The 27,250-nt window shown below is 34.8% G+C and overlaps 1 protein-coding gene across 5 annotated transcripts in view; it reads left to right on the forward strand.

Annotated features, from left to right (window-relative positions):
* DYM (dymeclin) overlaps window positions 1-27,250 on the forward strand; it is a 590,636-nt gene that overhangs the window by 456,489 nt on the left and 106,897 nt on the right. The window lies entirely within an intron of this gene.

Consider the following 27,250-nt stretch of genomic DNA (forward strand, 5'->3'; position numbering starts at 1 on the left):
GAGAGCTGTGATTTTTACTAAGTTGATATAAGAAAATGCCAAAAATGAGTTCTTTGTTAATTAAGATTAGATTTTAAATATATCCTGCAAAATGGGATGCGATGTTTACTACCCTTCTAGCCTATGCTCTGGTTTCTGAATGACCATAAGCATTCTTTTCTTCCCTAAAACTAAGAGAAGAGTCCTTGCTCTACTCAGAGACAAAAATTGACTTTAGACTAATATCTCATGCCAGATATTAAGATAAGCTCCTAATGGTTATCTGTCCTAGATATAAAAGGTTACATCATAAAGAAATTAGAAAAGTAATAAAGAAATTGCCTTCCAGATCCATGAATAGGGAGGAGTTCATGACTAAATGGCAATAGAAAAGATCACACAAGATAAAAAGGACAGTTTTGATTGCATAAATTTAAGGTTTCAAATTAATATAGTTTACATTAGAAGGAAAATAGGTAAATGGGAAAAATATTTGCAACAAGTTTCTCTAATAAAAGTCTCATTCTCCAATAGAAGAATGGTTAAAGACTATATAAACAGGCAGTTTTCAATGGAGGAAATCTGAATTGTCAGCAATTGTATGGAAAATTATCTAAATCACTAATAATTTGAATGTAAATTAAAGCAATTTTCAAGATCTAGAATAAAAAAGAGGGCAAAAGAGGCAACTGAAAAATGTTGGAAATTCTCTGGGAAGGCAACCATTCTAATGCACTGATAGAGCTATGAATTGTTCTAGGCAACTGGAAAGCAAATTAGAACTATTCCCAAAAAAATCACAAAAATAGGTCTACACTGACCTAGCTATACCACTAGTAGGTCATAAACCAAGAGATCAAAGGAAGAAAAAAAAATGACCTGCATTTCTAAATATGTATACACACACACACACACACACAAGGATGTGCTCGTGCCTTTTCAAAGTAACCAAAAATTAGAAATTAAAGAGCTATCATCCATTTGGGAATGACCAAATAAATTATAAGAATGTAATGAAATGACTATTGTACCATAAGAAATGATGAGATAGATAATTTCAGAGGAAACATCTCTACAAAATAATGCAAAGTAAAGTGATCAAAACTAAGAGAATATATTATGACAATACTATAGAGAAAAACAAATTTGAAGGAATTTAGAACTCTGATCAATACAATGATAAACCATGAATCCAGACAACTAAAGATTTAGCCTGCCTCCTACTGTAATGGGCTGAGGCTTGAGTTGATGCACTGAGGTCCCAAGCACATGAGGCTAAATAGTAATTGGACCATACTCTATTAATATATATGCTTGGAGAAAGAATGGCCCCTGCCCACTCTTTGTGCAAGTCCTGATGTATTGTATAGGAAATGATGATTTTGGTGGGTGGAGGCAGGGGAGTGAAAAAGGAAGGGGAGGAGAGACTGCTTGCACTGCCATTGCCACGGCTTTTCAGCTCAGATCCCCCTCTGTTAGCTGGCTTCCTGTCGCAGCTGCCCATATTGCTATCGCAATCCTTATTCACTTCTTCACTTCAATAAGATTGAAGATTTTTCCCTTAACCTGAATTCCTGACTCCGGCTGATTCTAAATACGCGGTCATTACATCCTACCATAAAAATGATGAACTTAAAATGCAGAAAGTCACATATATTTGGGAGCATGGCCAATGTGGAAATTTGTTTTGCTAGATACTGCTGTTTATATTGAGTTTTTTTAATTTCCTTATTTTCTTCAAGAAAGGAGAGCAATGGGAAGGATAGACTATAAATACATGTAAAAATAAATAAATTTTGAAAGAAAAAAAAACAAACATTTCCAGTATCCCAGCTACCTGTTGGACATTTCAAATTGCATATTCCTTAGTCATCTTAAACTCTCTCTTTCCATCCAAACTTGCCATTCTCCCAAATTTTCCCATTACTTTTGATCCTACCACATTCCCTGGTTCCCAGGCTCACCTGCTGTGACTTCTCTCATCCCACATTCCCAGCCTGTTGCCAGGCTGGACACTTCCCCCTTCACAATTTATCTCATGTACATCTCTTTCCTTGGACTCACAGGCACCCTTGATGCTAGCCCTCGTCCACTCTGGCCTAGACTGCTGCAGTAGGAGAAGGCAGACGTGTGATGCGCCTCTGCCTCTACACTCTCTCTTCACCCTAAGCCATTCTTCATCCAGCTGCCAAAGTGACTTTTTTACAGCCTAGCTCTAAACCTTCTTCCCTTCACCCCTGGACAGGTACACCTCGGGGCTCCCTGTTATGGCCAGCATTAAATAGAAAGCCCTCCATTTGCCGTTTACAGCTCTTCACAACCAGGACTATGCTTGCCTTTCCAGTTTTCTCATTTTTTACTCTCCTCCATGTATTTTATGGTCTGTTGATTGACAGTGACCTACTTGCTATTCCTGACACAGCATTCCTCTTAGCTCTGTGCTTTTGCATTGTCTGTTCCTCAAACTCCCTCCTCATCTCTCCCTTTTGACATCCCTGGCTTCTTTTAAGACTCAGCTCAAATGCTGCCTTCTTTCAGGAGTCACTTCCTGATAGCCCCCACCTTCTCATTCTTGTTTGGGGCTCCCTTCTAATCTGAGTGTGTCTTGTATGTACCTGTTTCTTCCATGTTATTTGTTCCATTAGCTTATAAAGTCCTTCAGGGCTTGCCCTGAAGGACAAGGATTGTTGTTTTTGTGTCTTTTCCCCTCCTTTGTATATCCCCAGTACTTAATACACTTCCTGGCACAGAGTAAGTGCTTTATAAGTCTTACCGATTTATTGATACTAGTCATTTTTAGTTGGATTTGGGGGAAGGTTATGTCTTTTGCTCTTTGACTTGATTGTTATGTGTTATCAACCCATTCAAAAGTAAGTAGCATTCTCTCCTCTTTGTAATATAGTTATCTTGTGCTTAAGAGAGAGTTGTAGAATGTAAAATTTGCAATATTTTAGTTAAAAATGTGTCCTCTTCATTCACTTTATTGTCAGTTAATTCTCAGAAATCTCCCTCCCGTATCTTTCCTGTTTTTGCTTTATGATCTACAGTGAAATATTGGAATTTGTCCATCTTTTGTGGTTATTTTCAAATCGGTCCCTGGCTGAGATGATTAAAAAAACAAAAGTAATTAAACCGAGACTGTGCTTGAAGAGGTGAAAAGATTTTAGTAAAGAAATAAAACCACATCAGCAGCCCTTTACAAGGATATACCTGTAGGCATTTTGTATTTGTAGCCACTTCAAAAGATTTCAGTTTGGCTTCTTAATAAGGCACATTGCTAATGTCCAAGACTAGTCCAACAATTTTCTAAATTGCTAATAACTCTTCAGAAGAAGGGTTAGTTTGGGTAGAATGCGTGGGCCAGCTTCTCTCTGAAAATTCTGAATTCATTTTGGAACATTCAGTTTATTGCCACATTAGAACAAGAACCATTTGCAGTATAAAGTAACTAGAAACAAATGATTTCTGATTCAGCGAACCTAATTTGTGTATATATGTTCATAGAGAAGCTTTAGGCACCTCCCTGAGTCACAGAGAGAGCAAGTGAGCTCCCATCTTACAGTAGAGAACAAGAGTCTAGCATGGAACTAGTCACTTAGTGAATCCCTTCTTAAGTTCAGAGGTTTAAAAGAGAAAAATATTTTTGACATCATCAAGTCCAAACCCCAAACTAAGGTTTCTTCCTTTATAAAATGGATTAATGTCCTGCTCAGGTCCATATAACAAGATTTGAATATAAGATTTCCAATTCCAAGTTCAGCATCCTATCCTCTAAAAGGATGTTGCAGAAAACAGCTGGCAACGATATTCAAGTTGGATTGAAAGAGAAAACTGAGGGTCAGGGCAGTTAGTCAATAAACAATTAAGTACTTACTATATGCCAGGTACTGGGAATACATAAAAAGGCAAAAGACAATCCCTCTTCTCAAAGAACTGACAACTTAATGGAGGAGACAACATATAAGCAACTATTTATGAACAAGCTAATACAGGATGAGTTGTAGAAAATCAGCAGTGAAGCACTAACATCAAGAAAGATCAAGAAAAAATGTCTTATAGAAGGTGGGATTTGAAGGAAGCCCAAAGCTTTACAGTCAGGAAAATATTAAACCTAGACAGGTGACTCTGATGAGAGGGACAGAAGTGGAGCTGAATGTCTGGTTTCTGGAGATGTAGGAAAGTCATGAGTCAAACAGGTTTCCAAAGTTTCAAGTCTGGGTGAGTTGGAGAATCATCATAGCAATGCCAATTGTAAAGTTTAGTAGAGGAACTAAATATGGGAGGAAAGTGGTTTGTCTTTAGAGAAATGATTTTGGAATGATTATGAAAGAAAATACTAAATGTATATTATTTGTTGGAATTGGAGGATGAATTCCCTCATCTCTCCACCTTTATACTTCATATCACCTCAATATCATCCTTCATTTTTTCCTCTTTGCTCCAATGCTATGAAAGTGTTGACTCTTCTTGCAAACCATATTCTCTCTACTCGAACTCAAAATTCTAACTCCTCCAACCTTTTCTATAAGAATGCCCTTTCAGTCACTCCTTCACTGTCTCTAATTTTCACTTTCTCCTTATTCCATGATTTCTTCTATATAACTTAGAAATATCCCCACATTTCACACACACACCAAAAGACTTCACCCAGCCCTACTAGCCAACTAATTATCATCTTCCTCTCATAGCCAAACTCCCAGGAAAAAAAAAAAGTTGTTTATTTTCATAGTCTCTCCTTTTTCACTCATTTGTCAGCACCATGTACCTTGGTTTCAGATCTCATCATTAAAGTGAAAATCCTTTCTAGGATTATCAGTAATCTTTAAATTGGCAAATCCTATTGCCTTTCCTCAGTCCTGATACTTCTTGTCCTCTCTATAGTGCTTGAGACTTTTGATATCCCCTCTACCTTAATAATTTCCTCCCTTCTTCATGCCATCACTCTCACCTGTCTCTGTTCCTATTGACCTGGCTATCCCTCAATATATTTTGTTGGGACACTATCTATAAAGGGTCACAATCAGTGGGGGAACTCTGGGTAAAGTATAAGACCTTTCAGCCCAGAGGAAACCTGCTGACAATGTCTGATTCGGCTCCCCATCTCCCCTAAGGGCTCTCAGCCTTCCTGAGCAGTCAAGGGATGTTGACAGCTGGGTTAAGATTGAAGCAGAGTGAGACCAGGTGGCAAACTGTAATGGGCTGAGGCTTGAGTTGATGCACTGAGGTCCCAAGCACATGAGGCTAAATAGTAATTGGACCATACTCTATTAATATATAAGCTTGCACAAAGACTGGGCGGGGGCCATTCTTTCTCCAAGCTTATATATTAATAGCCCATTACAGCAAACTATGTACAATAGCAAGTTGTTTATGTGGTCCCACATGCACAGTGTTGTTTTAGTTACATTATATAAAGGGGAAAGCCCTTGAAATAAATGGACTCCATTTTTCCACCATCCTCAGGAGTCCCACCTCATCACTTCTCCACTAGGAAGGTATATTTTAATCATCCTGGCACGGGGGCTCTAGAAAGCAGGATATTTCAATCACTCCAACTTGGGGGCTCTAGAAGCAGGACACAACAACTATCCATATCATACCTTTTCCCTATGGCTATATATCTCAGCTCTGTCTTTAGCTCTCTTCCATCTGTCTCTGTACTCTAGGTGAGCACATCAGCTTCCAGAGTTTCAGCTCTTATCTCTGCACATTGCTTCCAGATGGGTATATCTAGCCTCAGTCTCCTTGGAGCTCTAATCCTATGCCATCAGAGTCTTATCAAACATACTGAACTAACAGATATCTCAATCTCGGCATTTCTAAAAGAAAACCCATTATCTTTTTTTGGTTTATTTTTAAAGTCCTGTTCTCATATTTCCTTTTTTTTTCTTTTAAGGGTGCTATAATTCTTACATTTGCCTTAATTTATGACAAAAGTCATCCTCAACTCCTTCTCCTCCCTTATTTCTCATAGTAGGTCAGGTACCAAGTTTTATAGATTCTCCCTCTACTATATCTCTCATCTGCCCTCTTCTTTATGCTCATCCCTGGCTCAGGTCCTCTTTGCCTCTTGTCTAGATTATTGCAGTAATGCCCAATTGGTCTCTCTGTCTTCATTTTCACCCATCTTCTCGTCTAGCTACCAGATTGATAAGCCTATGAGAGGTCTGATCACTTCACTTCCCTACTTACAAAGGTTCAGTGGCTCCTTCTTTATTTAAAAAATAAGCTCCTTGTCTGACTTCCAAAACTCCATTACAATGTGATCTCAGCCTACCTGTCCAGACTTCTTATACTCTTGTTTCTTTTCACATACTCTGAGTTCTAAGTAAACTGATTTTTTTTTTTTTGCTGTTTTACAAGAGATTGAGTTTCTGATATCTGCCAAGATATTGGTAGTAAAATATATAGCAAATGAAATAAGTAGAGGAATAAGTCAGAGATTGGTTATTTATTAAAGGAACTACCAAGTCTTTTATGACTCTTATCAGATTTGACAAATGATAAATGAAATAGGTAATAAAATTAAAATAAATATGAAACACAATTCATTGTCTGGCACTCTACATTCCTAACTAGACTACTGTCTTTGAGTCAGGAAGATCTAAGTTCAAAACCAGTCTCAAATACTTATAGGAAGAATTTGGTTCAAGTTAACAGTATGGCTGAGGAATGAAGATAAGACCCACAGCATTTAAATTTACCTCTGAAAAGCAGAGGTAAGAAAGAATTATATTGCAGTTATGAGACGAAGACCCAAAGGCCTTGGTTTTTCAAATTCAGAGAACTACTTGTAATATTCCAACTTACCTGAATATAGAGTACATGAAAAGAAATAATATAGAATGAGACTGGAAAAGTAATGCCTGCTTGTGGAATACTTCAAATGCTAGCCAAAAGTATATGCAGATATGGCATAAAAATGGTCAGAGTGCATTGTGGTAGATTGGTGGATAAACTCTCATCAATGAGAAGTATGTAGGGCCCCAGAATCAGCTGAGAAGAAGGCAGAATGCCCAGAAGGACAGTCAGATGATCAGCATGCTAATATTTATTAACAAAAAGAGCATGATTGAAAAGCTAAATCCTAACCAATGTTAAGCTAATCACATATGAGTAAAGGATTCTATCTTCCAATGTCTTATAATTTTGTCATATGAAATTTTAAATTTTAAGGTTGTGATGTCTTAATCTTTTTAAAATTTGAATTATTTTCATAGCTCATGGTCATTTATCCTCATCTGAGTACTTGGTTTTTGACTACCCATTTATAAGAATGGAGTTATTGCTGTAAAAAAAATTTTTTTAAATCGCAACCTAAATCTTGTTAGGATTTTCATTACCAGTTTAGTTTTCCTTCATAACAATCCAGATCATTATCAACCATTTTTTTAATGAACAGGCATATTTTGTGAATGTCACAGAAAAGAGAATCAGACAGTTTTTGGTTTCCTAATACAAATAAAAATTATGTTTATACAATATTGTAGTCTATTAAGTGTGCAATAATGTTATATGTAAGAAAAACAATGCACATGCCTTCATTACAAAATAATTTATTGCTGAAAAAAAAACTTAAAAAAATTTAATCAGTATGATCTTTTTGCATTTATAGAAGGTCTTGCCTCAGTGTCATGCTGCTGACTGATCAGAGTGGTAATTGTTGAAGAATGAAATCATTGGGACAATTTCTTAAAATAAGAGAACAATGAAGATTGCCACATCAATTCACTTCTCCTTCCATAAAAGGAAGATTTCTGTATAGCATGTGATACTGTTTGGTAGCATTTTACGCACAGTAAAATTTATTTCAAAGTTGAAATCAATTCCTTCAAAGCCTTCCACTGCTTTATGAGCTTTTATTCAATATCATTGTGTTTTAGAGAATAGGAAGGCCCAACATGAGGGAGAGAGAGAGGAAAATGGCAGTTCACTAGAGTGGTTAGAACACACACATTTTTCAATTAGGTTTGATGTCTTATATGGTTCGTGGTACACCAAAACAATCACTATTATAATATCAAAGATCACTGATCATAGATCACCATACCAACTTAAATAATAATGAAAATGTCTGAAACATTGCAAAAATTAACAAAATGTGATATAGAGACACAATATGCACATAGGCTCTTAGGAAAATGGCACCAAAAGCCTTGCTTGATACAAGATTTTCGCAGACTTTCAATTTGTTTAAAACACACACACACACATGTACTATAATGAGATGTATCTGTTTGCAAATGGAAAGAATTCAAGATTCTTTAAAAGATGTTACCTTTTCAACTTAATTCCTATAATGGATTATAATTCATTTGTAAAGCCTCACACCACATAAGTGTAGCATTTAACTTGAAATGTGCTATATCTTCTAGTTCAACATATTTTTAATTAATTTTGCCCAGTATATTAGTTTATTAAATGGCATATTTCTATGTATGGACAAAAAAAATTTATGTTGCATCTGTAGCCAGTTCAACTACTTCAGTGAAATATTTGTGGTAAAGTATATGCTCAGAAGATTTGAGATATTTAGTCATTTCCATATTTGTTATCCTGTAACAGGCATAATATAAGGGTTTGTGCTGCCTATTAATGCTTTGAGTGTTTCATCTATCATCTCAACATTTACTACATTGATCAGATTTTTTCAACTTAATGTAATGTCTTACCTTCACGAATGATTAATTTATCTTTTAATTAAAATTAGCATTTAATTGATTTTGAGGCATAGTTCATATTTTTTGATCATTTATCAATTGGGGAATGGATCTTTTTAACATAAATCTGATTCAGTTCCCTATACATTTGAGAGATGAGACCTGCATCAGAGAAATTTGCTTAAACATTCTTTCCCCAGTTACTATTGCTAACTGTATTTTCCCCCCTGTTATTTCTGTTCTTGCTCTCTTTTCACCCTGACCTTCCTCAAAAGTGTTTTGCTACTGAATAGCAAATATGCTCTCCTCCTAATATGCTCTCTTTTCTATCACCCTTCTCCCTTCCCATATCTCCTTTCTCTCCTGTTTTCCTGCAATATAAGATAGATTTTTATACCCAATTGAATGTGTTATTTCCTCTTTGAGCCAATTCTGATGAGAGTAAGGTTAACTCACTCTCCCTCCCTTCTTTCTCTTCTCATCTCCAGTGTAAAAGCTTTTTTTTTTTTTTTTTTTGCCTCTTATGGGGCATAATTTATAACATTCCAACTCTTCCTTTCCCCTTTTCCCAGTACATTCCTCTTTCACTCCTTAATTTTCTTTTCTTTTTTAGATATCATCCCTTCATATTCAATTTACACTTGTATTCTCTCTCTATATATATGCTACTTCTGACTACCACAATAATGAGAAAATTCTTATGAGTTACAAGTATCATCCTCCCATGTAGGAATGTAAACAGATAAACCTTATTAAATTCTATATGATATCCTTTTCCTATTAACCTTCTTATGCTTCTCCTGAGTCCTATATTTGAAAACATACTTTGTATTCAGCTTTGAGCTTTTCATCACAAATGCTTGAAAGTTCTCTATATCGTTGAATTTCCACCTTTTCCCCAAAAGATTATACTCAGCTTTGCTGGGTAGATAATTCTTGTTTGTAATCCTAGTTCCATTGCTCTCCAAAATATCATATTCCAAGCCCTCTGGTTCTTTAATATAGAAGTTGCTAAATCTTCTATTATTCTGACTGTGGCTCCACTGTACTTGAATTGGTTTTTTCTGGTTGCTGCATTATTTAACTTTGACCAGAGAGTTCCAGAATTTGGCTATAATATCCCTGGGAGTTTTCATTTGGGGTTCTTTTTTGAAAGGTAATTGGTAGATTCTTGAAATTCCTATTTTACCCTCTGGATCTAGAATATCAGGGCAGTTTTTCTTGAAAGATATCTAGACTCTTTTTTTGAGCATGGTTTTCATTTTCAGGTAGACCAATAATTTTTAAATTATTTCTTCTGTGTGGTTCTTTTCAACAATGAGGAGATCAGAACAGACAATTTTCAGATGAAGAAATTGAAACTATTTCTACCCATATAAAAAGATGCTCCAAGTCATTATTAATCAGAGAAATGCAAATGAAGGCAACTTTGAGATATTACTACACCCCTGTCAGATTGGCTAGAATGACAGGGAAAGATAATGTGGAATGTTGGAGGGGATGTGGGAAAATTGGGACACTGATACATTGTTGGTGGAATTGTGAATGTATCCAGCCATTCTGGAGAGCAATTTGGAATTATGCCCAAAATGTTATCAAACTGTGCATACCCTTTGATCTAGCAGTGTTACTATTGGGCTTATATGCCAAAGAGAGTTTACAGGAGGGAAAGTGTGCAAGAATGTTTGTGGCACTGGGAAATGAATGTAAACTGTTTGCATTTTTGTTTTTCTTCCCGAGTTATTTCTACCTTCTGGATCCAATTCTCTCTGTGCAACAAGAAAACTGTTCGGTTCTGCACACATATATTGTATCTAGGATATACTGTAACCTATTTAACATGTAAAGGACTGCTTGCCATATGGGGGAGAGGGTGGAGGGAGGGAGAGGAAAAATCGGAACAGAAGTGAGTACAAGGGATAATGTTGTTAAAAACTAATCCTGGCATGGATTCTTGTCATTAAAAAGTTATTAAAAAAAAAAAAAAGAAGAAGAAGAAGAAGAAGGTTTGTGGCAGCCCTCTTTGTAGTGACTAGGAAAAAAAAAAAAAAAAGAGGAGACCAGGCCAATTCCACTAGATTTATGATGAAAAGAGCCATTTACATCCAAAGAGGGGACTATGGAAACTGAATGTGGATCACAACATAGTAGTTTCACTTTTTTTGTTGTTTGCTTGCGCTTTTTTCTTTCTCAAAATTTTTTTCCTTTTTTATGTGATTTTTCTTGTGCAACATAATAAATATGGAAATACATATAGAAGAATTGCAAAACACAAATATATATATATATATATATATATATATATATATATATATATATATATATATTTCTCCTGGATGTATTTTCCAGGTCAGTTGTTTTTCCAATGAGATATTTCGCTTTTTTTTTTTTTTCATTTTCTTGGTTTTGTTTGTTTCTTGATTTCTCATAAAGTTATTAGCTTCCATTTGCTTAATTCTAATTTTCAAGGAATTATTTTCCTCAGTGAGATTTTGTATTTAATTTAATTTTGTATTTAATTTGTATAAATTTTGGCCAATTTTGTCTTTTAAGTCATTTTCCTTTCATTAACTTTTTATATTTCCTTTTGAATCACTCTCAATTGTCTTCCTAATTTTTCTTTGCCAAGAAAGCTCCAAATAGGGACACAGTCAGACACAACTGAAAACAAGTCAGCAAAAATGGAAGACATTAACTGTCAGATATGAGTCTAGGGGAAGAGTTCGTGACCTAACAAGAGATTAAAAAGGTTAATAATAGGTTAAATGGACAATTTTGGTTGCAAAAAATAAAAAATATTTGAATCAAAAAATGCTCTAAAATTAAATGAGAAGCAGGAAATTGAAAAAAAATCTTTACAGCAAGTTTGTCTGATAAAGTTCTTATAAGTATTTAGGGAACTGATTCAAATTTATAAGAATAAGATACATTCCCTAATGGCCAATGGACATGAATAGATAGTTTTCAGAAGAAAAGAGAATGAAACTATCAATAGCTTTAAAAAAAAAAATGCATACTTGCTTCGATATCAGGAGGACCTGAGTTCAAATATGGCCTCAGATACTTTCAAGCTGTGTAACCCTGGGCAAGTCACTTAAGCCTAATTGCCTTTCATTACCACCCCATATGCTTAAAAAAAAATAGACTCTAAATCATTAATAATTAAATGCAAATTAGAATAGCTCTGAGGCACTACCTCATACCCATCAAACTGGCAAAGTTGACAAAATAAAAAATGATAAATGAAAGCTAGAAAACTATGGGAAAGCAAGAATATTACTACACATTGTTGGTGAGGCTGTGAACCAATTGAACCATTCTTGAAAGCAGTTTGAATCTGTGCTCCAAAAGCTATTAGACCTTACATATACTTTGACTCAGCAATATCGCTATTGAGTCTGTATCCCAAAAAAATAAAAGAAAAGGGCCTATATGTATAAAAATATACTAGAGTACAAATGTACAAAAAAGGCCTTGGAATAAGTCTTTTCATGGTGACAAAAATTGGAAGTTGAGGAGGTGTTCTTTAATTGAGTAATGAGTTCAATTTATGGTATGTTAACATGATGGAATACTATTATGCTGTAAGAAATGATGGAGATAGTTTCAGAAAAACTTGGAAAGACTTATATGAACTGATGCAAAGTGAAATCAAAACAAGAAGAACATGTTATATTATAATAACAATGTTGTAAAGACAGCAACTTTGAAAGATTGAGGAGCCACCATTCCAGAGGATTCATGATAAAACATGGTATTCACAGTCAAATCGAAAGAGATGGACTGAGAGTGCAAATTCTAATTTTTTTTTTTTGCATGACTAATGCCCCCTAGCCATGAGTCTTATTAATCCTTTCCTGTAAATAAAATAAGTTATTAGGAATTTGTGAATTTTCTGATGGTTATATTCACACATTTTACATAACAATTCCTGAATTTTACTCTTGAATTTCTATATAAGCCTTTCATTATTTAAGTAATTTATTATTTAATTTTATAAGTAATTTTTATTTATTTACTATTAGGGTTATACATATATGGGGGGAACATGGTATAGTGAATAGAGAACTTGACTTGGAATCAAGGGTCATACCCTAAAACTATAGTACTTAATAGCCTCATGGGTTTGGAGGAATTCATGTAATTCTCTGAGCCTCAGGTTGCTGATATATAAAAAGATGGATAATTCCTATGGTATCAATCTCAAAAAGTTGTGATAATAATATGTGGGAAACACTTTGAAAATCATAACATACTGTGAAAATATTTGCAATTATTTTACCTTATTTATGAGATTCATGACATAATATGAATTTTCAATTATTTAACTTAATAATTTAAATTTTTACAACAAATGAAAGATTATTTGGAAATAGGAGTTCCAAGCAATAACATCTTCCTTGGACCAAAAAGTGAAGCAAAAATTCAGTCTCTTTGCTGTGTCCTATAAATTCCTGATCTTTTGCATACATGACACTCAGATATTCTCTAATCTTTAAAAAAAAAAAAATTCAGTAGTATTTTGTTTTTCCAATTATATGTAAAGATAATTTTTAGCATTCATTTTTGTAAGACTGTGAGTTCTAAATTTTTTTCTTCCTTTCCCTTTCCCCTCTCCAAAATAGCCAGCAATTTAATGTAGGTTATACATAAATAATCATTTTAAACATATTTTCATATTAGTCACATTGAGAAAGAAAAATCATATCTAGTTTTCAAGCTTGTTTCTCACTTTGCATGTATTTAAACAACTTTTATTATTGACTTTGGAATTCTCTTTGCTAATGTTCATTAATTTAATGAGGGTATGTTCAATTTGTAATTTTTGTGTGATGCTTCACAATCTTGTGTGATCTACGAGGAATATTTTCACCATTTCTCTTACAGGAAGACTGTATTTTCATCTTCATTACCTACCCTTTTTTCAGTCTTTTGCACATTTCTTGATTAATTTTTGTATTCTGAACTAAAACACTGAAAAAAAGAGCATTTCCATATTTGCAACATAACATAAAAGAGCTTTCTATAGAAACCATGAATCTCTATTTTGTACTGCTTGCATTTTTTAAAAGGATAAATTATACTTGTTACCTGGTTAATGAGTTCCCTGTGCATCTGTACTGGCCTGTTAAAACAACTTAGCTTTTTTTTTTCCTCCACACCAAATTTTTTTCTCTTTGTATTCTTCAGAATTACATTCTTATGAGTTTCCCATACTGCCTAGGCAGACTTCTACAAATATTAGTGTGTGATATCCAACTTAGAGTTGAAGAATGATTCTTTTTATCTTCTTTTCACAAGACTCATCCTTTCAAAATACAGTGACATCTTTTGTGAACATGAGCAGTGAAGAGATTTGTTTTGGTTGATTATGCACATCTGTAAATAGCTTTTGGTTTTTCTTTCTCATTGGGGAAGTAGAAATAGGAAAAAGAGGAGGTAGATTTTTTCATTAATTATAAAAAAAATTTTCACTTTAAAAATTCATTCAGAAGACCCTTCCTATTGTGTGAATTATCTGAAGTTTTCTGAAGATTGAGGAGAAACTTCAGTCTTCTCATATTAATTGTAGTCATACTTTTTGTTGCAAATTCTTTGATACTTTATCATCTTAGAATGCTGAGAGAATACTTGATCATATTTTACATTTATGGAATCTGTCTCTTATAAATTCTTTCTTGTTTTTGTTAATTTAATTTTTTTTTATTCTTAACCAAACCAAATAAGATGAATATTTCTATTCAGAACAGAAAAAGAGGGTTGCACATTTAGCTGCAAATACTATAGCTTCTTCAGTGTCAAAATCTTAACTATTTAGAAAGGCTTTCCTATGGTCTTAGAGGGTCTTTTCTCAAATATGAATTTTCTAACTTAGCTCCTTGAGGGAAAAAGTTTTCACATCCTTAATAGAATCAGGATTTGGAATAGGGAAGAATCTTAGACTTATCTTCCTGAGTTCAAATCAGCCCTCAAACATTTATTAGCTATATGATCCTGTCTGGCTAAATCACTTAGCCCTGTTTTCCTCAGTTCCTCATCTATAAAATGAGCTGGAGAAGGAAATGGCAAACCATTCCAGTATCTTTGCCCAGAAAAACCCAAAAGGGGTCATAAAGAGTCAGACATGACTGAAATGACTGAACAACAACAAATCTCCTCATCTAGTTTCTTGAGAAGAATGTGAGATATTTAAAACTTAAAATACGGTAGCCATGCCACAAGTAGTTTGCCTCCCTGTAATGAAGTAGCATCTCCTATCATCTAGATGACAAGAGTTTCTTTCTCAAGATTCTCATTTAGTCTAGTGAGTCACAAATTGAATGATACAAAGGAAGGGAGAAATGGAACAGATTTTTGAACCTTTCCACAAATGAATATTTTATGGCACAGGAAATATGATAGGGAGATAGATTCATAAAATAAGAAGACTATTCAATGTAGCTCCCTTTCCTAGACACATTTTTCAGGCAGCTTTCATTATCTCAATTAGGTGATGGGATTCATTCTTCAAATGTGACATTGCATAAAATATAAAGCAACTTCTTCCTAGCAGAAGCTCAGTCTCATGGCTGACATATAGACCTGTTTTGGAGTAAAACAACCACGAAACAATGCAGCTTACGTGACAACAAATTAGTAACTCATAGATAACAGAGCTCCAAATGCTTGGCTTTGGAGGCCATTTGTGCATTGACTTTAAAGGGGGCTTTCTTTGTACATTTCCTCCTTTTTTTTTCCCTTCTTGGCAAAGTCCCATTAATTTTGTTGAAGGTTTTATTTTCAGTTGAAAATGCAGGAACTTTAGACAACTCTCTTGGAATTCTCCCAAAACTAATACAAACAAGATACATATGCTTCTCTTAAAGTACCTAAAAATAAATGATTCAAAATCATTTAACTATATAAATTCCCTCTAAAAAGGAAAGGGAAGTTTAGATAATGCGAAAAGCAATTGTAAATGCTGTTAACAAGGTAAAAAAATTCCTGCAAGTGCCAACTTGTCTATTTTATATTAAATTACAGGTTGATAAAGAATATGTAGGGTTTGCATTGCCAACATGTAAAGAAGAGCTATCGGGAACATCTGAAAATGTGATCATTCTCTCTTGGGCGTTTTTTTGGCTACTAAAATAAGCTGAAAGGGAAAAGGGAAGTGAATTTCTTAAGAAGGCTGTTTGATCTGGGATTCATTCATACTATGAAAGTTGTAAGAACTGAAAAGGGAATATTCTGAAGGATAAAGACATAATACCTTATGCAGTTTGGCCAATCTAAAATATTAATGAGTTGCTGAATTTTATTTGTCTAAATTATCTGGCAAGAACTAATTTTTATATGGGGTTTTACTGCTGAACCAAAAATCTTCTCGAACAAAAATTACTCCTCAGGAAGTTAACTCTTATGTACGTTTTCAGACATTAATTGACAATTGACCAAGGCCACTAAGTCACAAATGTAAAGTGCCCACCATACAGGAAGTAACCTGTACGTTCTTCTCAGGAAGAACAGCAAAAGTTCTGATTACCCATTAAATGAATGCTGAAATAACATTTAGCATTTAATTAATAACTGGCTCTTTAAATAATAGCATTGAATTAGCTGTTGTGTTTTTAAAATATAGAAACACACCTTCATCTTTGCCAAGCAACCAACAAGCGTTTTTAAAGGTCTGTTATATGCTAGTTACCATGTTGGACACTGAGAATACAAGAGTATAAAGAATACCTACTTTTAATGAGGTTATATTGTAATGAGAGACAAGTAGTTATAAATAAAAATACAAACAGCAAAAATATAAAGTTAGTAAATGCAGAATAATTAAGCACGAGGTAGTTTAGTAGGGAGAGCTATATTAAAAGAAGAAAGTGACTTTATAAGGTGGAAGGAAGGAAGGAAGGAATGCTCCAAGCATGAGGAAAGAAAAGAATTTACATTTCATCCTAAAGGCAATAAAAATAACATTGGAACTGATTGAATAGGGGAATCACATAATCAGATTTGCCCTTAAAAAAATTATTTTGACAACAGTTATAAGGTGGACTGGTGTCAAAAGGACCAATTAGTGATGAGTGAAGCCTGAAACTGAAGGGGGGACCCCAAAACTCTGAAACTCCTTCAAGGAGGAAGTCTCCTTAAATTCTGGCCTCTGGAAAAGACCTTGCTCAAGGGAAACAGGATAAACAGCTTCATTCTGTTATCCTGAGAGACAGAGTACCACCCCCATTGATAACACTCACTACTGATTAAGCTCCCTATTGAGATGGAGATTAGCCCAAAGATACTCCTTCAATTCCAAGATTTTCTATTCTAATTCCAGCTCAAACTGCTCCCAGCCCCCACTAAGAGCTGCTAACCTAGGCTTCTATAATAAAATGAGCCAACTTGAGGTTTAGTCCTTACAGAGGACCTAACATGCCATGTCATACTATGCCAAGGAACCTCTCTCTCCCTGGCATAGCAGCAACCCTCTGCCTGCTGAAATGATATTCTCTTTCAACATTACCCTCCTCTTTATCTCTTTCTCACCTATTTCCCTAACAAGACTTTATACCTCTCTATTGGGATTTCTTTACTAGAAACTTTACTTCTCTGGCAGGACCTTGCCACCAAGGAATCAGTCTTTCTATTCATGCATAGCAAAGGCTGACTTCCCAATGCCAATAATAAACTTCTTATACCAGTCTAGCTTTTTGGGTTTGTAAATTCCTTTACAAAGGATCTCTGCCCCACCATAAGGGGGTTCCCACAACTCCTTGCCTTGTTCCAAATCCTAAGGGAATCTAGGGGAGCCAAATCTTTTCATTTGGTTCCCTGAACCCAGAACCTGCCACTAACCTCATCATTAGGAGGCTGTTGCAATAATCTAAGCAAGAAATGATGGAGATTGAACTAAGGCGACAATGATTTAAATGGAGAGAAGAGATTAGATGTAGGAGATGTTACAAAGGTAGAAAGAGATTTAATAGAAATGAATTCTCTTCTGCAATTAGTTATTAAGCATCTACTGCGTGCTGATTATCTGTTTGGAGCCCTAAAAAAGGATAAACATTTCTCACTTCTAGGGATTTTAGGAATATTTGGAAATTTGTACCTGAACTAATGTTTGAGTTGGAATTCTGGACAGAGATGCTGAGTTCCAGCTAAGTAGATTGTGACTGAATTCTTTAGTATTCAAGATTTATATTTTTATTAAGCCAATAAATATAGACTTTTTGCTCTCAGCTTAGAGAAAACTTTTTGTCTCATTCTGTGAAATATACATCTTTCATAGTAGATAAATATGGGCAATAACTAGAAAATAATAAAATCTTATAGAAGAAAGGATGTTGTTGTGATGTGAGGGTATGTACATAAATTACTCATCAATTAAAAGTGTCATAGACTTATTATTACAATTTTGCTATTTTCCTATTTTAAGTTATTTTAAATTGCCTTTTTTCCCCTAAATAGCCCTTCAAGAATAAGATAAAGAATTTGCTACTCAATATTCAGTACAAAACTGGTATTTTATAAAATTTTCAATGGTAAATAACACCACAAATCTGATAATTGCTTTTATATATTTTTTAAAAAAAAACTACATCTAAAAAATGGAAAAAACATCTAGACTAAACCTCTGAAACTAAAGTTTAATTGTCACAAGAATTATTTATGAGTTGAGTATTTAGATAAAACTCTTGCAATCCATAAAAACATAGACTAGATGATATAATTCTTAAAGACCCATCAACTAAAATAATGAGTGCTAAGTGAAAGTAGAATAATGTCTATGAAATTTATATTTATGCCAGAGAAATAAGAATCAGTATTTTGATTTAAAAGGATTATCTTTCAGGTCTTATAAAAGGAAAGATCCTGTTGCTGTCAACAAATTTTTAAGAAAATTAAGTGTGTGTGTATATATTATATGCATACATATTCCTTAATTAATGGTGAAATCAGTTAAAATACCTCACCAAATTTTTCTTAAATTCTCACCAGATGGAATTCTGAAGTCTATCATCTTGGTCATAACTGAATACATAATTTCATTTATTTTTTAAAGTATTGTAGATTACAACATAGGGCAAAAATATAGTTAAACATTAATTTTCACTGAAATTTAATGGTTCGAGGTGTCAGTTTTTTGACATACAAAATTAATACAATCTCTTCTTTGTTCTAATTCAAAAAGTTCTCCTCTACCTATTTTCCTTCTTATCCTCTGTCCATTTTCTCCTTGTTCCTCAATTTCCTCCCAACCTTCAGCAGCATAAGTTCTGATAATTTGTATTTTCTTAGACCATAATCTCATCAGGTCCCCATAACTACCACGATGGACTAAGGGCACACATTTGTGGCTTCTGCTTTACCAATTCATTAGTGAACCTAATATAGTGTGCACAGGGAACCCAGCCTACCATTTCTGAGACTTGAAGGAGCACTTAGTACATTTCTGTCAATATTGGAATGAATATAAATAACTATGGTATCATTCTTATCTTTTTCATTATTAATTGTGGTGTTCTTTGCCCAAATATACAATAGAATGACACAGATGTACTATATGACTTTTAATAACTCTCTTCCATGAATGAGAGGGAATGCAGAAAAGAAGAGATAGTCTTCTAGTCAAAAAAAAATTATCCCCAAAAAAGATATATAGGTCTTATAGCTAATCTAAAGGCTGTGGCTCTCCTCCTTAATTAGCTTTAAAAGCCTAAACAGAGGTAATAAAGTGATTTTAGTTCTGCGGTGGGAAAACAACCTGACGACATTTTAATACTAAACTGAATTAAAACCCCAGAGCTATCTTGGGAACAGTCCAGCTTTAATTTAAGGATTCAAAGTGAGTTAAAGGAGAGTTCCATCCACACTTAGGCATAAACCAGAAATGAATCAAACAAATTAATAACAGTTAAGGAATATCAAGGAAGCTATCAACATGTTCTTCATTAATCTAAATATACATCACATTTTCCCCTCAAATTTCCATTTACTAATGCACTACATATGTAACTTTTATGCCATTTCTATTATCATCTTTAAATAGAGCACATTTATTATTATTGACCATTACCATCTCTACCCCCTCTACTCCCACCCTCACCACCATACTTCCAAATCTCCAGTAAAATGTAAGCTTCTTGAAGGGAAGGAATATCTGTGTATCTGTATGCATCTCTGGTAAGTACTTAGTTGTTCTAATAGCAGCTATTCAATAATATTAAGTAAATAATAAAAATTCCTTGAATAATATTCTTTAAGGTTCCTATGTTTAATTTAGAATTAATGAAAATTAATTTTAAAAAATATATAGTAACAGGACAGCTAGGTGGTGCAGTGGATAGAACACTGGCCCAGAAGTCAGGAGGCCCTGAAGTCAAATCTGGTCTCAGACACTAAACACTTCCTGGCTATGTGGCCCTGGGCAAGTCACTTAATCTCTATTGCCTCAGCAAAAACTAAGGAACAAAACAGACAAAAAATATAGTAATTAAAAAATAATGCCATTCTGTTCATTATGCTTTGAGCTGAAGTCTACTGATTCTCTCCCCCAATTTATGTGCCCATAATGAAGATACTTACTTGCTGACACTATAGGCAAATTATACATATTTCATCTGCATAATTGTAGATTATAACCAATTAGACATAAACAGCTTCTTGAATGTTCATCTGGGTTGCCACATTGTAGAATGAGAAATGGATTGAAATTCAGGAGCTTCATCGTGTATAGACATAATAACTTGAATACATTTGAGGGGCTGTCATGTGTAAAAGGGATTGGATGGACTTGTTCTGTATGACTCCAAAGGACAACATAAAAAGCAATTAATGGGTAGAAGATGGAAAGAGGAAAATTAAAATTTTATTTCAGGAAATGATTCCAAACAATTATTATCAGAAAATAGAATAGGTAAAAATGGTGGATATCCCTGACTAACCGACCTTAGAAGTCTATAAGGAGAGACAAGATAACGAACTGTCCCCTATATCATAATGAATGTTTCTTTGGGAGAGGAGTTAAATTATGTGATTCTTTCCCAATACAATTTCACTGATATTTGCATAAAGATTTAAACAAGCTTAAATACTCATAGATCTTTGATCTCAGGAATTCAAAAGTTCTTCCCAATGTTGTAGCTCACCACTTATCTGATCAAGGGGCATTCATGAACAATTCTCCCTCAAATTCATTTAAGCTTGTTCTGCAGTATGAGTTTATGTGTGCTATGAGTACAACACAAAATCAAGGCGCACAAGGATTCTTTGACAATTCTTTGATATGATTTTTATCAACAGTTGTTGGTAGATGTGTTATAGTCTGCCAATATTTGTGTTGTTTTCCCTAAAAACTTTAAACTTTTATAACTATTTAAAGAAGTGTTTATAAGTGAAGGGAGGGGATTTTTAGTACTTTATGATATTTATGTTTCTTGTTTTAAATTGAGAAACTTGAGAATAATTAAAGTCCAATATATCAGTTTTACAGATTAGTGATTAAGTGTGTTTTAATTGATAGTTTTAGTTCTTGATTTTACCAAATACAGTGTACTTTTTTTTTAATGTGTCCAAAAACCCTCACTGTTCTCACAGTAATTGGGGCATCTATTTGGTGTAGTGGATAGAGTATCAGCCCTGAAATAAGAAGAATTTTAGTTCAAATCTGGGCTCAGACATTTAATACTTCCTGGCTGTGTGACCCTGGGCAAGTCACTTAACCCCAATTGCCTCCGGGGGGGGAAAAGTAACATAAATTTGTATTGTAAATTATGCTCATATATCATAAATGTATGTCCTTACTGCCGTATTACGTTTTGAAATTGCCTCGCCTAAATAGAAATGAATCAAATGACAAAATTAATAAAGTAGCAACAATATCTTCTTGCCTTTTTTTTTTTTTAAACTTTAAGCTTTGTTTTGTTTATATATTAGCTGCTGCTTGCAGGGAAATGAGATTATTGCTCAGATTTATCTTTATAAAAAAGTATAAATAACTTCACCTGAGTTTAGAAGGAATAGGTCAAAATGGAAATGCTACATCTAACTCTGTTTTTATCAACTTTAATTAAAAAATATCTCCAAATTATAATTTTTTAAAAGTGTCATGCTTAATGTACTTTTCTAAAATTTATATACTTTTTTCTTTCTTCCTCCCTTCTTCCTTCCCTTTCTACCCCACCTTCTAGGTATTCTTTTAGTCAACAGGGTTACTAGTTTTTTCTGTGAATAAATTGTGTGTGTGTGTGTGTGTGTGTGTGTGTGTGTGTGTGTGTATGTGTGTGTGTGTATGTGTACTAGGAGTGCCAACATTTTCATTGAAAATGAGCATTTTTTAAAATATAAACTTTTGTTTTTAAAATAAGACTAAGTTAGTGGTATCTGCTGAGAAATCCCCCTCTACTGCAGATTTGTATATCAGAGTGTATACTCCCTCCCACCCCATTGAATGAAAACTTTTTTAACCACTCATGTACTTACTAGTTTTATAAACTTCCAGTCTAAAACTTTTTATAATTCATCTGTAATTTAGGAAATAGTTATTCCACAAGTTGATCAAACCCTTTCACTTAAGCTCACCAAGTAGGCCTTAATTTATGTCAGAGATTGAATAAAATAGTGTAACCAATTAAAATCATTTGTCCCCACAGCTATTGGTTAAAAAAAATTCAATTTTACTTTAAAATTGTTTTGAATATATCAAATCAGTGATTTTTTAAATGAAATTTCACAAGAAATTCTTCCATACAAACTAATACATATGTGAAAGCAAAATAAAATCAAAGAACTAAAGTCAAATTATAAAGATGTTTAAGGAATCTGCCAATTAAGCCAGCAGCCAGATCCAGTAGTAGTAGTAGCAGCAGCAGCAGCAATAGTAATAATAGTAAGAGGTGGTGATAGTAGTAGTTGTTGTAGTTTTTTTTAAAGGCTCATTGTTGTGATTCATTTAATTAATAGTTCTATTTAGCATTATAAATTGTTTTATTCTTCTCAATTTAGTCTATCTAAAATAAAACTATCTTTCCCAAAAAATCTACATTTCCCTACTTCCTATTGCTGCATTTCTATTGAAACTGTTTTTTGGTGTTTTGGTCAGCTATATAATGCAGTGTATAGCGCATGGTCCCTGGAGTGAGGAGGACCTAAATCTGTCCTCAGACACATTTCTTAGTTGTGTGATTCTGGGCAAGTCACTTAATAACAATTGCCTCTCAAAAAAAAAAAAAGAAAAAGTGTCCTCTCCAGCACCCAAGTTCACCTCCTTATCTCTTCAGACTTCTTTATATCTCATATCCATATAGCAATTGTTAATTTTGTCTCCACAGCATCTCTTACACATCTTTCTGTTTTTCTAGTGACTATCTTTATTCAGGCCCCTCACCTCTTAGAAGGACTCTTGTAAATACTCTCCCAATTAGTCCCTTCAAGTCTTTACCTTTTCCTTTCCTGCACACAGCTACAAAATAACATTTCTGAAGCAAAATATGAACGTCATCTCTCTGCTCAAAAAAAGCTCCAGTGGCTCCTTAGTTTTAAAAGTGGAGCCATATTTATTAGCAGAACTATTCCAAACTCCTCCTATAGGTCATCATCCTCTTCTCTTTAAGAACAACAATGCTTCTGATTGCATCCCTTCCTTTCCAGGCCTCTTAGACATTATTTCCCTTCATACTATATCCTAGTTGCCCTGGCCTTCTTTCTGTTCCACATGTACACAAATGCATATTCTATCTCCTTGACTTTGCACAAATCATCTCTCTTACCAGATGTACTTCCTCCCTTCTGCATTGCAGAACAAACACTAGCTCTTTTTCTCCCCAGATGCTTGGGCTTTTGCCCCCAGCAAAAAAAAAAAAAGTATTACCACTCATCTATTTTGTATATGTTTTATTTATTTATATTTTTACACATTGTTTCCCTGACTTAGCTCCTCAAAGGCAAAAGACTGTTTTGTTTTTGTTTTCATAGTTCCAGGATGGCATGTACTACAGTATATGCTTATGAAATATTTGTTGATTGAATCATTGAACTGTAAAATTTTAAAACTAAAACAGATTTTAGAAATCATTTAACCTAGTCCCTTTATTTTACAGATGAGTCCTAGAGGTTCAGTAACTTAATTAAGATCATGCAACTAGAAAATGACAGAACTAAAACTCAGTTCTCCTGACTTCTTATCTAAGTTCCTTGTTCTGACTGTGTGCCTTGTGCCTTCTTACTGGGTACAACACATTCCCTAAAGGAAAGAACTTGGTATCTCCAAAAGTCACAAAGCAACAACTTCCATCTGTGCTGGCACAAGGCAATTTCCAATTTTTGCTACCTTCCCAGGATCTTGATAGCCATGGAAGTTTTCCACATCCCACAGAGGAAAAGTCTTCCCTTTAACCTCAGATCTTTTGTCTCCTGCTGCCACTTGTCCCTAGTGGGAAGAGGAAAACATAAATTAGTGGGCACTAGAACTTCTTTCTCCTATAGTGCGTTCCACTTTCATCTTCTGCTATGCCCTTTCCTACCTAATATACTTTCTTTGAAGGGAAAAGGAGTAGTGAAGTGGGACCTCCCATCTGATCATCTGACATATGCCTTTTGGTGGTGATTTTCTTCTTTTAAAATAAAATAATGGTTCTCTCTGGGAGAGAGCAGGTTTCTCGGGGAAGTTTTCTGGAGGCATTCTTAGTATCAGTTAAGAGTAAATAATCACCCAAAACACAGATAGGTGAGAAAAGTTCAGATCTTTTACTATCTCCAATATAGCCCGGTTAGCTTAGAGGCCTATCTCTCTGCTTGGTTCTAAGAGCTCCCTCCGAATGTTTCCAAATCCAAAAGTTTGTCCTTCAGTCCTCCAGCCAGCCAAGTGGAAAATGGAATAGAAAATGGAATGGATCTCTCTTGCCTCGGAGAGAGGGCTTCTGGCTCTCAATCTCCAATATAGCCTGGTTAGCTTTTCTTAGAGGCCCCTCTCTCTTCTTGGTTCTAAGAGCTCTTGCAGCTTTGTCCTTTGCTTCTGCCTCTGCTTTCTTCAGCCTCCAATTCAGCTCCACTCTCCATGTAATTCAGTTGAATTCTCTCAACTGGGCTTATATATGACTCTTCTGAGAGAATGGGATTATAAGTTTACTCCCAGAGTGCTCTCTGGCCCTAAGAGCTTCAAGGGAGGTGTGAATTCAGATATCTCATATTAAACCCTGAAATCTCCCAAATGTGTGAACTCCAATGAGTAAAGGTGTGAACACAAGCATTGTATCAATTACATTGAGTTAACACTAGAATTCTAACATCTCCCTTGAGTTATCTATCACCTTGTTTCAAGTTGAGTTAACACTAGGATTCTAATACCTTTTATCTCATCTGTATTTGCCTTCAGCTCAGTCTTTTAGGAAGTGGTTCATTGCTCCAGGATGAACATTTTCACACCTGATCATACTCTCTAAGTCCCAGTGATTCTGAACTTCTATCATCCAAGTCTTATTCCTCACCCCACCTCCTTAATCTTTTTTCCATTCCCTTCAATGCTTCCCACCAAAAGTTTCAACCAAACACCATGCAGCCTTTCAGGTAACCAACTTTCCTTCTTTATCTCTTCCATCTACTAATCATTACTGAACCTTGGCTTCCCTCCAAAGACACAACCTCTTCCTAGCTATCTTTTCCACTGTTGACTGCACTTCCATTCATTACCTAGCCTTATTGGTCAAGATGGAGGAATTGAAACACTTCTGGCTCCCTATTGTTACTTTCAGGTTCTTTCCCCCTTGCCTCCCACCCTGCCCCAACCTCTATCATTTAGTAACTTTTCACCTTTAGGCTACTCATATATTGTGACCCAGTCAGAATACCAGTTGGGATTCCTTCCAAATGTCCATGCTTTCTTTCCTTCCTCAGTAAGTCTAGGACATGACTTAGAGTTTTTCTCTCCTCCCCAATACCTGCCCTCATACTCAGGGACTTTCCTTTGACTACCCTGACCATTCAGTTCCTATACCTATTTTCTTCCTATGATTTACACTCTCTCCCCCACTTCAGCCACACAAAAAAAATAATTTCCCCTTTAATCATGCTGTCACTTCCATGTTCATGAATACTATCAACCCTTTATCTGACCATAATCTATTGGCTTTTTATCGCTCCCTATCTTCCCTTACAAAACTCAACTGTCAACACCTGATCTGATCTTTCTCAAACTATCTTCCCTGCCCTAGCCACTCTCTCCTCTTGACCTGTTGGTGAACTGATTCAGCTCTCTCCAGTCTTCCTTTCTTGAATCCCTAGCTCCTTTATTGTCTAATTTTGCCCTGCCAAGTCTTGGCCTTGGACCATCTCTACCATTTTCCATCTTTACTTCAACACAGATGCTGCTGAATGATGTGGAGAAAAATCACACAACCATTCTGTCTGGATCTACTACCAATTTATGTTTCACAGTCTCAACTGAGCCCTCACAACTGTTACACATTCCTTCTATACCTATCTTGTTAATTCACTATTTTATTCTCCACAATAGCCATTTTTTCGTCCTTCCCCAAAGCTTTTCATCTCTTTCTCATGAGTCTCCCTCCTTGTTACTTCCAGGATCAAATACGAAATCCTCTGTTTGGCATTCAGAGCCCTTCATAACCTATCTCCCTTCTATCTTTCCAGACTTAGTACTTTTTCTTCCTACTACATGCCCTTTTATTCAGTGACATTAGCCTTCAGGATGTTCTACAAACTAGTTGGTTTCTCTCTCATTATCTGGTCATTTTCTCATACTGTTCCCAATGTCTACATCTCTACCTCCTGGCTTTCTTCAAGTCCCAGCTAAGATCTCATGTTCTACAGGAAGTCTTTCCCAAACCCTCTTAATTTTAGTGCCTCCCTTTTTTAAAGTATTTTTTATTTGTAATCTAAATAGATTGTTTGTACATATTTGTTTTGTTTTATTTTGTTTTTTGTTTTGTTTTGTCTCTCTTATTAGATTGTGTCTTAAGGGCTGGGAGTATCTTGTTTCTTTTTATATCCCCATTGCTTAGCAGAACCTGGTACTGAATCATTGCTTAGTAAGTGTTGGTTGTCACTTATGTTGTTTCTATTATAATAATGTTGTATTTGGCCCTACTTGAGGTAGAGATTTAGTTCATTTAACTTGAGGGATGGGAGGAAGTGAGTTTATTATTATTTCATGTGAAAATGTCTTTCTCTATATTACCTATCAATGACTATTAATTCCTTCTCCACATAAGGGACTTAACTCCTTCAGAGTAATGCAGATTATTTCTCTAGAAGGCAGAAGACCAGGGTCTTAGTCTGAGAACTCTGCCACTATTTAGTTGTTTGGCTTTAACTAGGTCATTTAACCTCTCTGGGACCCAGTTTTCAAATACACAAAACATGGGAAAAGATGATCTGTATGTTTCCTCACAACTCTGTGGCTCTTTTTGTTATTTTTATGGTATCCCAAATTATTTCCACTTTGAGTTCAAGAATGAAACAGGTCTATTTTTTAAGCCAAAACTAACAACCCCAATTACTAAGTTTATTGAACAAAGCACTTGAAATCACTTCTCCTAAATGGTCTTTCTAGTGCTGTTACATATAAAAAGGTTGTTCTCATTCTTTCAAATTATTTATTTTAAAGACCACTT

The sequence above is a fragment of the Antechinus flavipes genome, chromosome 1 (assembly GCF_016432865.1).
Source record: "Antechinus flavipes isolate AdamAnt ecotype Samford, QLD, Australia chromosome 1, AdamAnt_v2, whole genome shotgun sequence".
Lineage (NCBI taxonomy): Eukaryota > Metazoa > Chordata > Mammalia > Dasyuromorphia > Dasyuridae > Antechinus > Antechinus flavipes.